The 14,855-nt window shown below is 44.6% G+C and overlaps 2 long non-coding RNA genes across 6 annotated transcripts in view; one reads left to right on the top strand and one right to left on the bottom strand.

Annotated features, from left to right (window-relative positions):
* The window catches only part of LOC310758809, a 260,702-nt gene that overhangs the window by 191,216 nt on the left and 54,631 nt on the right, over window positions 1-14,855 (bottom strand). For all 5 annotated transcript variants that reach the window (XR_014545938.1, XR_014545939.1, XR_014545940.1 and 2 more), the window contains one exon: window positions 10,996-11,097. This is a non-coding gene — a long non-coding RNA (uncharacterized lncRNA). The remainder of the gene's footprint in view (window positions 1-10,995; window positions 11,098-14,855) is intronic.
* Window positions 2,581-7,287, top strand: LOC310758902. The gene is made up of 3 exons (XR_014546077.1): window positions 2,581-2,971; window positions 5,610-5,774; window positions 6,707-7,287. It is a non-coding gene; the product is annotated as an uncharacterized lncRNA (long non-coding RNA).

Genomic DNA, 14,855 nt, shown 5'->3' with positions numbered 1-14,855 from the left:
TAATTTTTTAACAACATATCATTTCCAACAGTCATTTAACATACATTTTTGTCTTATACAATATTTCCATCAACTACCTCTGAAGATTTTCCATTCTTTATCACTTAATCTGCATTTCTTAATTTCTCTATTACTTTTAATTATCCTTAACTGATATTCTCTTCATAATCTTCGTTGCAATATTTCGCACAATCCTCCTTACAAAACTTCTTGCAGTCCTACTAGCGTAATCTGTTTATTACAATTGCTTTTCAGATAATTCAAATATTTACTCCAGTCCTCTAAGAATCTCTGGTCCCGCAGGTTTCGAATCCTTCCTGTCAATTTGTCTAATTCTGCATAGTCCCTCCAGGTGTCATTTTACTGTGGATCCATTACGATTTTTGCTTATAATGGTATTGGGCTGGTTATACGCGGCCACGCTTTCAATATGGTTTGCACGTGCAGAGGTTTTGGGGCCAACACACTGCTTCGTTTCCAAACAGTACATGTCCCATAATATCCTGCTGTAACCCTGCAGCTGCTTATACCACAAATGTTCTGGGTTGTTTTTTTTGTAATTCTGCTTTTGCTGCATTATAGCACAAGAGTGCCCCCCCCCAGATGGCAATAATGAGGGAGCGTCGAGGAAGCACAGCAGAACAACTAATGAGAGGCATGATGTGTGGATGTCCCTGTATAAATCTACCACTGGTGTGCTATTATTATTACCTAAATGTTGCAGGACAGAGCTTCACCCAAAAAAGCCCCACCATTTTGGAAGGGCTAACAGACTGCTGGGGACTGTGCCTCATGTCCATTTGTATGAGTTGGGAGTATATATATATATTTGTCCAGGAGCACCTTAGAGACCAACTAAGTTTGTTCTTGGTATAAGTTTTCGTGTGCCTGCACACTTCTTCAGATAGCTTATACCAAGAACAAACTTAGCTGGTCTCTAAGGTGCTACTGGACAATTTTTTAAATTCTTTTATATATTTCAACTGCATCAGACCAACATGGCTACCTACCTGAATCTAGAGCTGGGAGTAGTGATTTTAAATTCTCGAGAATAATCTTTTGGATAATAGTCTCAAGAATATTATCGATTAATGAGGTGTGTACATTTAAAGCAGCTGTGAAGATGACACAGAATTTACAGTTTGTGGATAATAGTTTCTCCAGATAATTTTCTAGGAGAATATTCTCACCTCACATCACTAGTTGGGAGTCTCGACAAAGGCCTAGCCTGTGCTCACGTCTAGACAGTTAATCTAATCCAAAGTGAGCTGCATGCAACTTTAGCAGCAAGACGCCACTGCAAACCAACATTACGCGTGACCTGTAAGTTAGGGAAGTCCTTACCTGCTCCCTCTATCTCAACCAATGCACATAAAAAGCTGGACTGCATTTCGTCTCATCTGGTAACTTCCATGTCTAACCCATTCTCTAACCCATGGGTAGTTATGGGTTTTTATACCTACCGCCCACTAATGCATCTTTCTTGATGGTAAAATTTCCTCACCGCCTGTAATGGCTTTAGGGGTTGCTTGTGCGTAAATAGCCGCCGCTCTGGGCTAGGTTGGCTGGTTAAACCATTTCTCGCTGGACAGCCATCCACTCCGTGGCTGTTCAGTCGCTGGCAGAATCCGTTAGTGGGCGTTTCTTAAACCTTTTCCAACATAAAAGTTGTCTGACACCCAGTCTCCTCCTACTCTCCCTGCGCGGAAGTCTTCTGCGCAGGGAGGGCGTGGGTAGCGGAGGACCTGTGCTCTCCCCGCTGGTGTCCAGTGAAGAGTCCCGGAGCCTGCTCTCTGCTTCCCCCATTGGCCCCCCTCTATCCCTGGTGTAGCGCTGATTTTCTTCCCCAACAGGAGACTTGCCTCTCTCCCTGCTTGGCCCCTCTCCAGCATCGTTGTGGGGCCTCGCCTCCTCCTCTAGTTCCGATGGCAGTTCCCTGACACCGCCCACCAGTGCTCGATGGAAGGAGGATTCAGCTTGTGCCGTAGAACCCCCTACCGCCCACCTAGAATCCTGAAATGCCCACTAGTGGGCGGTAGGGACCAGGCTGACAACCCCTGCTCTAACCACTGCACCATCCTGGGGGGGGGATGGTGAGAGGGGAGAGCAGAAAATACTGTAGTGGTGGAAGGAGAAGGCTAGCCCTCTGTATACAATCAGGTCAGACCTCTGGGAAGAGCCTGGTGTGCTTCCCCTGATAGCCTGTGTTATGTACTGAGTTGAATAGGATCCAAACTGCAGCAGTCTGATTGGTCCTAGAACAATAGGATCCAAACTGCAGCAGTCTGATTGGTCCTAGAACAATAGGATTCAGAATGCAGCAGTCTGATTGGTCCTAGAACAATGCAGCAGTATGATTGGTTGGCAGGAACCACCCAATCATGCTCCAGATAGAAGTGAATCCACAACCTGATTGGCTTACAGTAGAATTCCGGAATTAGCCAATCATGTGCAGCCCATTGTGTAAATAATGTATATAAAGCAGATACTTTGAGGGGACATTCATTCCTCCTCACCACTATGAGCTGAATAAAGAGCATGAAATCACCTTGCGACTCTGAGCATATTTCAGCCTGCTGGGAAGGAAGAGAGAGGAAAAGAGAACAAAGGGGAAGGCAGAAAGAGGGAGAGAAGAGATAGGTACTTTTAGCTCCTGCTCCACCCATCACCTGCATTGTAGCCCTCAACACGCTGACACGGAGGGAATGCAGCCCTCAGAAGATGAAAAGGTTCCCCTCTAAGGCATCTACCTTCTCACATGGATTTGGTTTTTCCTTTGTATGTAGTAGCAGATGGTGCAGTGGGCGCTTTCCTGACCTCTTGGCTGTGGAGTTTCCGCTGAGTACTGGGAGGATGGACAAGGTGGCATGAAGGTCAGCGCTGTGCAAACATACCAGCAGAGCCCATACGCGTCGCAAGATGGTGCAGAACCGACCTCCCCACCACCTGGCTCCCCCAACTTTCCCTCCTGGTATGTAGCACTGACGCTACTGCCGGGAGGTCAAGTAAGTGTTGCCACCTCACCCTGCTTCTGCTACTGAACAAAACAGATTCAGTTTCCTGCACCTGAAGTCTGGCAGTAGAATTTTGAAATGAAGATTGGTATATGTAAATCAGCAAAAAAAGGGGGGGTAGATTCCTTAAGCTTCATTTACAGTGGTACCTCGGGTTAAAAACGCTTCAGGTTACAAACTCTGCTAACTTGGAAGTAGTACCTAGGGTTAAGAACTTTACCTCAGGATGAAAACAGAAATCGTGTGCTGGCGACACGGTGGCAGCGGGAGGCCCCATTAGCTAAAGTGGTACCTCAGGTTAAGAACAGTTTCAGGTTAAGAATGGACCTCCAGAACAAATTAAGTTCTTAACCAGAGGTACCACTGTACAAAGATTTTCCACACAGAACCTAACCTTTACTGCATAGCTTTGAAACTTCCTATTTGTCTCTTGATCTAAAGAAGATTTAAAGAGGAATCGTTTTTCCATGGTGCCCATGAGCACCAGGATATATCAAGGCCCGGTCTGTCTCAATTTTTACCATGAGGTTTTTGGGTCTTTTTTGGAGGGGTGCCTATTTGTGGAGGGTGTGACCTGCTTTATTGGGTGGGGGGTTCTGTGCTTTATTTGTTTTGGTGTTTGCGTGCGTGTTTTGCCTGTTGTTGTAGAGTTCCTCTGAATCATAGTTTTTCTTCTGGGAAATTGGCATTTTGTGGCCAAAATGTGCCCCAGGGCTGATGTAGGACCCCTGTCTCAGGCTTTGCAAAAGTTGGGTTTAATGCCTTGTTAAAACTACAGTCCTATTGATAGTTCTGTGCATATTCCGTCTGAAATGGCTGGAGCTTCCACAAACACAGCTGCACAAGGAACGAACACGTCTACGTCTGCAAACACATGTTCCCAAAACTACTGTGTTTATCAAGGTTACACAAAGGTAACCTTGAGATGAGAATTGCAGATGGGAACTGGTGGGTGCGAAGGTTAACTCTTCCCACACCCACCAATTCTTACCTCAAAATGTCCCCTTAAAGGCAATTTCCTCTTAACTGGGTTTACGTCTGGTCCCAGAGAGCAACAGGAATTAAGTGATATTGCTGGAGGAAATTGCATCATTCAAAGCATCCTGAGAAATAATTGCTCAGGTCAAGGAAGCATATGGGCAAGAACTTCCATTTTATAAAGGCAGAATTGACAGCATTTTAGGAGCCACCTGAACACAAATCAGAATGTTGTTGAACTGCTGTTGCAATTAGGGCTGGACTGGCCAATTTAGAATTGCAACAAAGCCTACCTACTTGGCGAGGAGGAAAACAAACTGCTAAACCTCCAGAAGACAGAGTGTGGAACTGTGGAACTGATAGGTCTGGCTGCTCAAAATTGGGGGGGGGGGGAGTATTCATTTTCCCCCTTCAAGTTTGGAAACCGGGTGAAAAATAGGCATTTGGGTGAAGAATTGTGAAGCGGACAAAGGTAGGTGGTTGGCCATCCATTCATATTGGAGAAAACACCCATAAGGACAATGTGGGCCTACTAAGGTGCCCTTGACCTAATGCCAGCCACATGGGTTGGAAGCAGAGTTGTCCTTCAAGTTAATGGGCTGGTCAAAATATTGTCCATTGATCAGTGGCGGAGGAAGGGGGTGCAGGGGGTGCGGTCTGCCCCGGGTGTCATCACTGGGTGTGTGGGTGTGTGACAAAACAAGTGTTTGTTTGTTTGTTAAAAAAAGGGCTCACGAAACTTTTTAGGAGTGATGTGGTAGCTTAGGTGCCTGCAGGTTCCGTGCTGCCTGAAACGGCAGCATGGGACTTGCATCTGCCTACTGCCTCTCCCTCAGCCACCCAGAGCTGAGGGGGTGGCAGCGTAGAGGCTCCAAGCATCAGGGAGGCTCGCCCCACCCCCACAGGTGGATTGCCCCACTCCCATGGGCAGATCACCCCGCCCCTGGCTGCAGGACATGCCCCCGTACCTGAGCAGCTAGCTACGCCGCTGCTATTGGCCACCTAGACTGTGACTGCAGCCACATGTTGTCAAACAATGGCAAACACATTCCATCGGCTCTGCTGAAAGACAACTTGCATCAAGCCTATGCCTACACACAGAGAGAGACACACTAACGCCCATCACTAGGTAGCATTGATGCTATTCCATCAGGTTGCAAGAGCAGGTGAGATAGAAAGCAAGGCCACCCCATGGGCTTAACTGGAAGCCCAGCCATATTTGCCCCATCCTCTCCCTGAAACTGCTTCCCTTTCCAGCTGGTCATGATCAGAACTACTATTGAAGAATAGGTGCCCAGTTCTCTTTTTTCTTTCTTTTTAATTATTGCATCTTTTAGATGGTAAAGACAAGGGCTGTCTTTCTTTCCTTTTTTCCTTTCTTTACTGATTGCATGTCAGCCTTTCTGACTGTCAAGTAGGTGCAAAAATGCATCAGATAAATAATGCCACAGTGCAGACAGCAGCTTACATCTTAAAACAGAATTCGCTATAGTGTTATATAGGAAGACTAAAGGTTGTTTGCCACCTAACACTACAGCAGTGTTAGGGGTCAAGCCAAGAAGCACAACAAAGCTTCTTTTGTTGTCTGCCTGCTACATTTGCAACCATCCCAAACAGGAAAAGAAGACGTCAGCAAGAGCAAAGGCCGCTGCCTAGGGCTGACCCTGTCACCATTCTTCTCGCTGCGGAACCTGGAAGTAGATCCTGCATGAGATCTAGTAGGCTGCTCCGCAGAGCTCCTGTGAGGGGCTGCACTTTCAACACCTGAATACTTTTAAACAGGTAATCTGACTATTATTGGAGCAACTGAGGTTTTTTGGTAATTAACACAATTTTACAATTAATTATCTCCTAACATTATTCTATTAGGTTAATGCTTCAAAAATGCTTGCACATTATTGGCTAACATTTGACTTAGTGACTTGGCCAAATGTTATTTGAATGGTCAAATGCCCAAACCTAGCTTGCAGCACATTGACATACACTGAAAGTAAAATAAACTACAGTACTGCAATGGCACCAAATCCATCAGAATCATTTCCATTAACCCAAATTATTGGCATTTTGCATGCTGAATTTTTCAGGTACTAAGTTTTAGATGGTTGTCACGGGTAGTCAGCCCAACATAGCAACAAGCTATTCAGATCACCTTCTCACATATGGAGAAGCTGAAGACTTTGATCTGTAAGTGTATATTTAAGGAAGGGCACACTGTATTTGTGGCATAGTGCTACAAAAAGAGCAATGGAAAAGAAAAAAGTTTTTTTCCAGCATTATAAGGGGCTCTCCACAAAAATCAGAGACATCCTGATTTGCAGGTCTGTGCAACAACCAGCACTGTATTCTGAACTCTATTTCCAAGGACTCTCAGCTCTCTGCACCACTTCACTGCTCAGTGTTCAGTCTGTCTGCAACACTCCCAATTTGTCTGCAAGACTCTTTCTCAGCTAGGTAAGATTCTAAAGCAGATTAATTAGGGAAGGTAAAACACTGAGAATTCAATTGTCAGAAAACTGCTGTACAACAGAAGGCCACCCTTTGCACATGAGAATGCACTGGATTCTGAACCATGCTGGGAAGAGCAGCTAAATCTTAAGGTGCCAGTATATCCTTAAGCCACATAGCCTGCTAAATTGGGCAATGATAGAAAAGAAAGCTGCTTACCATTTTCTTTCTTTCTTTCCTCTCTTTCTTCTCTCCATGTTCTTTGAAAGAAGGTGATAGAAACTGATCTAGAGATGGTACCACTTTGTGAAGGATTGATGAAAAGCAACTGCTAGCAGCAAAGGCATAATATCACTTATTTCCTTGCATTTTAAAAATATTAATAATGAAATGATTAACAGGGGAGAAAACTCAACTCCAGTCTTCATGTTCACTGTAACCAGATTACTCATGCTGACTCACCAACCACCACTTCCTCTCTTACATTCTCTTCATACTTCAGAGTATGACTAGTCAACTTCTCAAGATCACTGTATCTCAAATTTATTCCAGGAAGGAGTCCATGCCGTGGGAGGAAAACGCTTTCCAACTCAGTTAGAATCTAATGCTAAAGGAAGTAATTTCATCCCACAAGGAATAATATGTTAGGAGAGGATTTGCAGGCAGACACACCACACACACACACCACACACACACACAAGAGTCAGGAATTACAGAGGATGCTTGACGTTCAGTGGGTGCACTTTTAAATGTGTGGTGCCATCTTTTATTCCCCCATCCAATTTATATGTCGACAGCTCAAACTGAAAAACTAGCAACGTCAAAGCAATAAATGGGAGAAGATACTGAAATGAAATGTCTCGGGATAGCTAACGATAGCAGGCACAGTACATTAAAAACCAAAAACTCTAGTAGCAACAAACAATCCATTAACAACTAGAAGCAGCTGGTGAAAATAAAACAACAGCCAGTACTAAAATTCAGTTCCAGTTAAAAGGGAGGGGTGGAATGCAACGAATCCAAAAACCAATTAAGTGCCACTACAAGAGAACAGGACAGTCCTCACCCAGAGCCCCAAACAGAGCAACACAGGTAACAAATTAAGAGGGGTGGTCCTATCGTAAGTTGCAACAAGCCACGTTAAGGCTGAGGCGGTAGATCAGGAGACGCAGCGGATTGTGCCCTCCCACTCCTCATCTGTTGCTCACAGGGCCGCCCAAAAACCGCAATGCACTACTGAAGCTACTTATAGTTTACACACATGCGCTTGCGTATAATGTGTAGTTTGCAGTGGCGTAGCGTGGGTTGTCAGCACCCGGGGCAAGGCAAGTAATTTACGCCCCCTAACCCGTGGATTTGCGCCCCCTAACCCGTGGATTTGCGCCCCCTAACCCATTGATTTGCCCTAACCCCAGATGTTGCGCCCGGTGCGGTCCGCCCCCCCTGCACCCCCCACGCTACGCCACTGGTAGTTTGGTCCTTTGTCTCCTCGGCCCCCTCCGCACTACACACTTAGCACATTGCCGTGCCACTTTAAACAGGCATGGCTTCCCCCAAATAATCCTGGTAAGCGAGCGCAGTTTGGTAAGGGTGCTGTAAGTTGTTGGTTGTTGTTTAGTTGTGTCCGACTCTTCGTGACCCCATGGACCAGAGCACGCCAGGCACTCCTGTCTTCCACAGTTTCGTCAAACTCATGGTGGTAGCCTCGAGAACACTGTCCAACCATCTCGTCCTCTGTTGTCCCCTTCTCCTTGTGCCCTCCATCTTTCCCAACATCAGGGTCTTTTCCAGGGAGTCTTCTCTTCTCATGAGGTGGCCAAAGTATTGGAGCCTCAGCTTCAGGATCTGTCCTTCCAGTGAGCACCCAGGGCTGATTTCCTTAAGAGTGGAGAGGTTTGATCTTCTTGCAGTCCATGGGACTCTCAAGTTGTTAGGAGACCCCTATTCACCTCACAGAGCTATAATGCACATATTTCCCTGGGCGTTGATTGTTAAACCACCCTAAAAACTGTAGCTCTGTGAGGGGAACAGGGATCTCTCAACAACTCTCAGCACCCTTAACAAACTACAGTTCCCAGGATTCTTAAATGACAGCCATTGCTGTTCGAAGTGGTATGATACTGTTTTAAATGTATGGTGCAGACAGAGCCACAGAATGAACAATTCAATCCAAGAGCAAGGACAAAAAGCTACAAATGTTGTCCGAAACCAAAGAGTTACAAATGCAAAGATTTTGGGCTCCTACAGATGACCTGCTGATTGAGCTTTCATCCTGATTTGTTTGTGTGTTTTCTGTTAATCATTTGACCATCCCAAACTTTCCCCTATGACTTTCCTAAGCACAAAAAGCTGTTACAGGAAGTGCATTTGTTGCGCCAGGCAGCAGAGCACTCAAAACCACTTCAGTTGTGGCAAACCTAAATTCCGGAGTGCGCTTGAATCTCTCTCATGAAACACAGATAGACTGGACACAACTGTCCTTACACAAATTTGAATAACAAAATAAAATTTTAAAGACTTTCTCTACATGCAGGTTAAGTTTAGATAGTCAGCTAACCCTGTGTATGTTTGCTACCCAACAAAGGCTGGTCAAGGAAGTTCTGGTAAACCAACAAACCACAAGTAAGGGTCATTTGAACCAGCATGCCTCAGCTTGTCAGGGTGACAAATACCTCAGGACTGTCTTTTGAATGCTACCAAGCAACAGCTAAAGCAGAAAAATAATCTCTCAGCTCTTTACGTAAAGTAGTATAAAGTATTCATTTAAAATAGCGATTTTAAAATATAGACATAATAAAAATTACCAGAATATGTATAAAATCAACTGCTTTAAATACAAATGTACACAAGAAAATTCCTTGTCTGGGCAGGCTGGCCTATACAGAAAAACAGAAACAGTAGACGTCATACAATTAAGGGGCCTGCATGATAGGCAGGGAGTTCCAAAGAATAGGTGCTGTCATGTGAAAAGCTTGGTATCTCGCAAATACGGAACATTATTTGGCGCTGTAACACTGCCCCTTCTGCAGGTTGGGTGGCACACACAGGGCAAGGCATTCCTTTAAATAAATAGTTCCCAAGCGTATATAAGCACCTGTTAGACTAATTGTAACATCTTGAATTTGGCCCAGTCACAGGCAGCTGGATCTTTGAGCAGGGTGCTGACAGAGTCTTAACTGCTCTCAGTTCGTGAAGGAGTTTTGAGGCTAGATCTGTACAGGGTAGCAAAAGATGGGACTTCCATTCTGCTTCACTAACTACAGCTTCTGGACAAAGCACAAAGGAAGCCCCACGCCAGTGTGCATTGAGAACCTACCATCCCATCACTCCCAGACAAATGTGCACAGGATTGCAGCCTGAAAAAGATACATCCCTCTTTAAAAAGATGTACCTTTGATCTCGAAGCTATTCATAGCTTTTTTGTCACCTTTCCTTTTTACATCAGAGTGTCCCTTTCTATATGAAAGCATCTTGTAGGAAGCAAATTTCTGGGACTTATTTTGGTGCCCGGAACAAGAGTTGGCCCAACAGTGGGGGTTTTTAACACATCACAACACTACCAAGCTAAAATAACAGTTGGTGAAATCTTAAGCAGGAGTTAACTGGTGGACCCTGTGACCAGCTCCAGTCCTGTCCAATCACTTGCCTTCTTTTTACTCCCTGCCACTACCAATGTCATTGTGAAAACCCCAGCCAGGGCCGGCCCACCCATGAGGCAATGTGAGACGACTGCCTCAGGTGGCAGGATCCACAGGGGCAACATATCCCAATGTAGATCATTATTCCCTCTTGTTCACTTACCACTTCTTCCCTGGTGGGGAGGAAGCACCATTTTGTGGTTCGCCTCAGGCGCCAAAATGTCTATAAAAATTAGGATGCCTCTAGGGCTTCTGAGAGGAGGTCATTCCCCATCATCTGCTACAACTACCTGATCCTTTTAACTGGAGGTGCTGCCATGGATCACCTTGGTACCTACTGCTATGGTCTCCCTGCTCCCATGCAAGACAGTCGATTCTCTCTCTTGCTCAGCCTCGTAAGTTCAGGAAAGATAACAACTGTCTGAGGGCTCACAGTGCCAGTTAGGCCGATCAGACTCCGCAAACTATATGGATGGGAAACCGCCCAAGAACCATATGCAGACCATGCTTTAGCTCCTCAAAGGAAGAGCGGGAGAGACCAACAATAGCACCAACCAGTCAAAATGAGGCTTATTTTCCTCACTCTATTGTTTCAGTAAATACCAGGGCCTTTATTTTTTTTAATGGCTAGCTCACTGCACTGCAGACAGATAATAATCATTGCCTAGAGCAAATACTGTCTAGCTAAAAGCAACCAGGACAGGGTTGGGGCTCTTCTAAAAACTTTTCAGCAATAGCCTAGCAGGTGTAGCTTCTCCAAAGGGAGTGTTGCAGAGATGCACCGCTGTGCCTGCAGAATGTTGTCCTGCTTCCAGAGCCCTAAAGCAACGGAAGTCCTGCGCCTTTAGAAACGTGGCCATGCTGCACCCGATCCTTCCGCACAACATACATTAATAGAAAGCTGCTTGCCATTCCCTTACCTTTCTGTGGCTTCCACTGACATCGATGCAGGTCACGCAGCACAACTGCAAATGGTCCAGCTTGTCCTGGGAATAATAACCATGCTAGGTCCCATGTCAATCCTGTGCCAAAAAGAAGGCGAGGGGGGTGGGGAGAGATGAGGAAATGAAGGGGCAATATTTTCCCACACTTCGTAGTCACACTTACTGTTTTACTATTCCTTTAAAAGGACAGAAATCTGTTTTTGTAAGAAAGTGTAGCTTCTGGGAGAAATTATAAACCGAGATCAAAATTGGGTCTTAAAAAAAGAGGGGAAAGAGGTAGGGGGAACGGATAAACAAATTTGTCAAAAATAACCAGAGTGTGTGGCTCTGCTTTCCGGTGAACTTTTAGACCTTTGTAGAAAGAAGTCCTGAGAAACATTTTCATGGGAACATTAAGGATCCATCTTTCCCACACTGAAGCCAGCATTAAGACTTTTACTAACTTCTGTGGAATCTGGACCAGATCCTCTAATGGAGATATTAATTCCCTAGCCGCTATTGGGAGGGCAGGGGTGGAGATGAAACAGCACAAACCAAATGGAGCACAAACCAAATGAAACTGAGTAATAGAAGGAGTTGTGAATGCCCATGAATGGATGAAGCTGCCTCAGACCATTGGCCAGGGCCAGCCCTACTATTAGGCAAAGTCAGACAGCTGAGTTTGGGAGTCATGAAAGGGCAGCATATTGTTAGTTATTTCATTAATTAATATTTTTTTACAAGCAGCATTGTATCTGTGCAGTTTTGAAATCAGCTGTTATAAACTGTGCGGTTTAGAAAGGTTCAGTCTGCTATCTCAATTCAAAATGGCATCCGATTGTATACCTATACAGACAAAAAGCCTTCTTGACCTCAAGGACCATCATGCAAAATATCATAAGAGGTGTCCCAAGCCATAGCAAACAAACAAACAACTTACCAAAACACACAGCAGACTAACAGCCTTGGTGTCGCTCAGGAATTGAGAAACCAAAAAAAAAACCAGCCCTTCAGTGCGACAGCAACGTTTACAGACATTTTACAAGACGACCACATGACACTGGTCCTAAAAAAGTATAAATTGGCTCCCAATATGTTTCCAAGCACAATACCGAGTGTTGGTGTTGACATTTAAACCCTACCCAGCTTCGGCCCTGTATACCCTGTATATCATCTCTACCATCTTCAGCCCCGACACGGAGGTCCAGCGCTGAGGGCCGCCTGGCAGTTCCCTCGCTGTGAAAAGTGGAGTTACAGGGAATCAGGCAGAGGGCCTTCTCAGTAGTGGCACCCGCCCTGTGGAACACCCTCCCACCAGATGTCCAGGAAATAAACAACTATCTGACTTTTAGAAGACATCTGAAGGCAGCCCTGTTTTGGAAAGCTTTTAATGTTTGAGTTGTTGTTGTTGTTGTTGCTACTACTAGTAGTAGTAGTAGTGTTTTTGTTGGAAGCCGCCCAGAGTGGCAGGGTATAAGAAATATTTGATGCTGATGATTATTATGGAAGGGGCCTTTACCCTCAAGACAACTGCTTCTGTCCGACTAATGCAATTCTTTTCTTTTGGGACTCCAATAGTAGCTATTTTGCCCTACATGTGCACCCCACCACCTTTTTCATGAGTATCTTGGGAAATTCTTGCGAATTTTGAGACACGCAACTCCCTGATTTCTTTTGACAGCACAGTACTCATTTACCTGCTTCTGCTTAGAATCCACACCCCGGCTGGTTTTCTAACTGCGAGGGCTAGCTCTGCCACTACGCAGTGAAGCAGCTGTTTCGGGCAGCTGAATTTGGATGTCATTAACGAGCAACAGACTTATTTAATTTATCATTGTTGCATTTTTCCTGCAAAGAAAAGGGAAGAGGCACTTGTGGCATTTTCCGCCTCAGGTGCCTGGGGGCTGCCTGTATCTTGATTCTTGACAGGAGAGGGACACCGTTTGCTGTTCTTCTCAAGCAGCCAAAGGCCTTGTGCCAGCCTGTGCAATCACATCCCCAGCAACAAATCATATTTTTTTACTTTCAATAGCTGGCAACCATGCCACATCACCGAGTCCCATTTCTTGAGTTTCTGACTTTGGGATACTGGTGATCTGGCAACTTGACAAGATGAGAAAGACTAATACTGCCCATTACGAAGTAGTTCCTAGAAGAGCTACTAAAAAGTGAAATAAGTTTCATTGGGAAGTAATAGAATCCCACTTCCTTGTTGGAAGTTGTGAAAAGCTCAAAAACACTTGGGCAGGCTCAGGACAGAGAATTGAACTAGATGATCCACTGGCTTCTGTCCAACAGCAGGAACTGAAAGAGGAAATGTAAACATTTGAATGCTCCCTCTGTAGAATATTGAGACCTGTTGATGTGTCACAAACACCCTGCAGATGGAAAACCTAATGATTAGGGAAACCTAATCATCATAAACTTACACCCCAACATGTAGGGTGCTTTTGATCTGGGGGGAGCATTCAAATAAGTAACTTCCCACTTGTGGTTAGGTTTTGTAGGAAGGAATCATACAGTGTTTCCTCTTTCTTTCTTTCTTTCTTTCTTTCTTTCTTTCTGACTGTCTATATTACAGTCCCAATAAAGCAGCAAGCTTAGAAAATTCCTGCACGCATTTCAGAATCTTAAAAAATAAATAAATCATCCTGCATCATGAGAATTCAACATGAACCACCACACAAATTGAGCACTGAAAATGAGCATTTCCCCTTGGAACACTTGCATGCCTTCTTATAGCATAGCGCAAGAAGAACCACACACTGCATTTATGTTGTACAAAACGTGTGCCTTCAAAATGGGAATCCTCAGGTTGCATAGGGCACCATGTTAAAGGAAGCATCTGTCCAGCTCTACCGCGGACTGCAGGATCTGATTACCCACCTATAAAATGGGTGTAATAATCCAAACAGCTGCCTCCTTGCTAATTGGTTCATTACAAGCACTCATTTCTCTAGCATATAATAATGGGATACATCTTGCAATAAATATGCTAGCTAAGCACTACAATATTGTCTCTATAATTTAATGGACCCACAGTGGGGAGGAGAGACAGTTCATGTTTCACATCTCATTTTGCCTTTGAATAACCAATAACACATTGCTAAAAGCTGGCTGCATGAAACAAGTGCTTCATTTGCTGCTTTGGCTTTCTGCTAAATTACAGCACTTTGAAGGAAGGAGAGTGGAGAAGGGGAGAGAAGGAGCTGACTGTTTTCTAAAAGCCGATCAGCTGACATTTAATTGCGGTTATGCTTTTTTTTATTATTGCTTTTGGCTTAACCTTCCTCTCTCCTCCTCTACTACCTAAATAACAGAGCGGTATCTTTTGCCATGGAAAACAAAAACCTATTAAATGTCAGGCACAAAGGGGAATAAAAAGATGCTGACATTATGCTTTGCAAGGACAAATTAATTTATGAAAAGAATGTTTGCTTGCCACAACTCATGGAAAAGGGAAGAAAAAAATCTCCACAGAGAAAATTATATTAGCCAAAAGAAAATGTAAATGTAAAGTCCTGGTAAGTATGGGAAGTTGCAAGAGCAACTCATTTTCAGTTAGCGTCCAGCTTTCCCAGATCTTGTTCTGTGTGCAGCAATGACACTCCTATGTGCAGCAGTTGTATTGGAAGTGCGACATCCTATGCGATTCCACTGCACATAGAAAACAGGAACAGATGCACTGCCGCGGTGCAGAAAAATCGCAACTTAACCAGCAGGCTAAAATTACAGTCCGACTGCTGAGAACATGTGATTTTCGCATGAGAAGCACTTCCTGGAGGAAGATATTTTTATTCCCTGAGGCAACTAACAGTTTTACAACTTCAGGGACACACATTGGAATCCCCTGCATC

This window comes from Podarcis filfolensis, assembly GCF_964270895.1.
Source record: "Podarcis filfolensis genome assembly, chromosome: 3".
NCBI classification, from domain to species: domain Eukaryota; kingdom Metazoa; phylum Chordata; class Lepidosauria; order Squamata; family Lacertidae; genus Podarcis; species Podarcis filfolensis.
The sequence above is the reverse complement of the archived record's forward strand: the minus strand, read 5'-3'. Positions and strand labels throughout refer to the sequence as shown.